We start from the raw sequence: 3,294 nt of genomic DNA on the forward strand, positions 1-3,294 counted from the left end.
ATTAAACCTCTCTAACACTATGTTGATGGACCAGCATGTTATTAAACTCTCTACCACTATGTTGATGGACCAGCATGTTATTAAACCTCTCTAACACTATGTTGATGGACCAGCATGTTATTAAACCTCTCTAACACTATGTTGATGGACCAGCATGTTATTAAACCTCTCTAACACTATGTTGATGGACCAGCATGTTATTAAACCTCTCTAACACTATGTTGATGGACCAGCATGTTATTAAACCTCTCTACCACTATGTTGATGGACCAGCATGTTATTAAACCTCTCTAACACTATGTTGATGGACCAGCATGTTATTAAACCTCTCTGACACTATGTTGATGGACCAGCATGTTATTAAACCTCTCTAACACTATGTTGATGGACCAGCATGTTATTAAACCTCTGACACTAATGGACCCATGTTATTCTCTAACACTATGTTGATGGACCAGCATGTTATTAAACCTCTCTAACACTATGTTGTTGGACCAGCATGTTATTAAACCTCTCTAACACTATGTTGTTGGACCAGCATGTTATTAAAACACTATGTTGATGGACCAGCATGTTATTAAACCTCTCTAACACTATGTTGATGGACCAGCATGTTATTAAACCTCTCTACCACTATGTTGTTGGACCAGCATGTTATTAAACCTCTCTAACACTATGTTGATGGACCAGCATGTTATTAAACCTCTCTAACACTATGTTGATGGACCAGCATGTTATTAAACCTCTCTAACACTATGTTGATGGACCAGCATGTTATTAAACCTCTAACACTATGTTGATGGACCAGCATGTTATTAAACCTCTCTAACACTATGTTGATGGACCAGCATGTTATTAAACCTCTCTAACACTATGTTGTTGGACCAGCATGTTATTAAACCTCTCTAACACTATGTTGATGGACCAGCATGTTATTAAACCTCTCTAACACTATGTTGATGGACCAGCATGTTATTAAACCTCTCTAACACTGTTGATGGACCAGCATGTTATTAAACCTCTCTAACACTATGTTGATGGACCAGCATGTTATTAAACCTCTCTAACACTATGTTGATGGACCAGCATGTTATTAAACCTCTCTGACACTATGTTGATGGACCAGCATGTTATTAAACCTCTCTAACACTGTTGATGGACCAGCATGTTATTAAACCTCTCTAACACTATGTTGATGGACCAGCATGTTATTAAACCTCTCTAACACTATGTTGTTGGACCAGCATGTTATTAAACCTCTCTAACACTATGTTGATGGACCAGCATGTTATTAAACTCTCTAACACTATGTTGATGGACCAGCATGTTATTAAACCTCTCTAACACTATGTTGATGGACCAGCATGTTATTAAACCTCTCTAACACTATGTTGATGGACCAGCATGTTATTAAACCTCTCTAACACTATGTTGATGGACCAGCATGTTATTAAACCTCTCTAACACTATGTTGATGGACCAGCATGTTATTAAACCTCTCTAACACTATGTTGATGGACCAGCATGTTATTAAACCTCTCTAACACTATGTTGATGGACCAGCATGTTATTAAACCTCTCTAACACTATGTTGATGGACCAGCATGTTATTAAACCTCTCTACCACTATGTTGATGGACCAGCATGTTATTAAACCTCTCTAACACTATGTTGTTGGACCAGCATGTTATTAAACCTCTCTAACACTATGTTGATGGACCAGCATGTTATTAAACCTCTCTAACACTATGTTGATGGACCAGCATGTTATTAAACCTCTCTAACACTATGTTGATGGACCAGCATGTTATTAAACTCATGTTATTAAACCTCTAACACTATGTTGATGGACCAGCATGTTATTAAACCTCTCTAACAGTTATTAAACCTCCTCCTAACACTATGGACCAGCATGTTATTAAACCTCTCTAACACTATGTTGATGGACCAGCATGTTATTAAACCTCTCTAACACTATGTTGATGGACCAGCATGTTATTAAACCTCTCTAACACTATGTTGATGGACCAGCATGTTATTAAACCTCTAACACTATGTTGATGGACCAGCATGTTATTAAACTCTCTAACACTGGACCAGCATGTTATTAAAACACTATGTTGATGGACCAGCATGTTATTAAACCTCTCTAACACTATGTTGATGGACCAGCATGTTATTAAACCTCTCTAACACTATGTTGTTGGACCAGCATGTTATTAAACCTCTCTAACACTATGTTGATGGACCAGCATGTTATTAAACCTCTCTAACACTATGTTGATGGACCAGCATGTTATTAAACCTCTCTACCACTATGTTGATGGACCAGCATGTTATTAAACCTCTCTAACACTATGTTGATGGACCAGCATGTTATTAAACCTCTCTAACACTATGTTGATGGACCAGCATGTTATTAAACCTCTCTAACACTATGTTGATGGACCAGCATGTTATTAAACCTCTCTAACACTATGTTGATGGACCAGCATGTTATTAAACCTCTCTAACACTATGTTGATGGACCAGCATGTTATTAAACCTCTCTAACACTATGTTGATGGACCAGCATGTTATTAAACCTCTCTAACACTATGTTGGTGGACCAGCATGTTATTAAACCTCTCTGACACTATGTTGATGGACCAGCATGTTATTAAACCTCTCTGACACTATGTTGATGGACCAGCATGTTATTAAACCTCTCTGACACTATGTTGATGGACCAGCATGTTATTAAACCTAACACTATGTTGATGGACCAGCATGTTGACACTATGTTGGACCAGCATGTTATTAAACTCTCTGACACTATGTTGATGGACCAGCATGTTATTAAACCTCTCTAACACTATGTTGATGGACCAGCATGTTATTAAATCTCTCTGACACTATGTTGATGGACCAGCATGTTATTTCATTATTGAACTCACAGATACACCAGTGTTAGTCAGTTGGCAGGTTTCCATTGACCCAGGTGATATAGGATATAATGCTGAGATGGTGAATTACAGCAGGTGCGGAATGAAGGGGAATGTGTCGTTGTGACTATGCTCTTCAAGAGGTGATGATATTAAAACCAAATAGTTGTAACATTTATTTAACCAACCTTTGAACAACAGCACGTATTTGTCAGTGGTTTTAGGTCTGTAGAGATGTAGGTCTGTAGTTACCATTATCATGGACAATGTTTAGAGAGAGATGTAGGTCTGTAGTTACCATTATCATGGACAATGTTTAGAGAGAGATGTAGGTCTGTAGTTACCGTTATCATGGACAATGTTTAGAGAG

The 3,294-nt window shown here is 37.9% G+C and overlaps 1 long non-coding RNA gene across 27 annotated transcripts; it reads right to left on the reverse strand.

The window, feature by feature from the left end:
- Positions 1–82: 82 nt before the first annotated feature.
- On the reverse strand, positions 83–2,578 carry LOC127922529 (uncharacterized). Of its 27 annotated transcripts, none has more exons than XR_008111636.1 (4): positions 2,506–2,578; positions 1,617–1,656; positions 472–511; positions 83–286 (listed from the first exon to the last, which is right to left on the reverse strand). It is a non-coding gene; the product is annotated as an uncharacterized LOC127922529 (long non-coding RNA). The 27 variants fall into 27 exon arrangements; XR_008111634.1 differs by lacking the exon at positions 472–511 and adding an exon at positions 862–901; XR_008111635.1 differs by lacking the exon at positions 472–511 and adding an exon at positions 1,218–1,257.
- Positions 2,579–3,294: the final 716 nt, after the last annotated feature.

Source organism: Oncorhynchus keta, unplaced genomic scaffold, assembly GCF_023373465.1.
Source record: "Oncorhynchus keta strain PuntledgeMale-10-30-2019 unplaced genomic scaffold, Oket_V2 Un_contig_26165_pilon_pilon, whole genome shotgun sequence".
NCBI classification, from domain to species: Eukaryota; Metazoa; Chordata; class Actinopteri; order Salmoniformes; family Salmonidae; genus Oncorhynchus; species Oncorhynchus keta.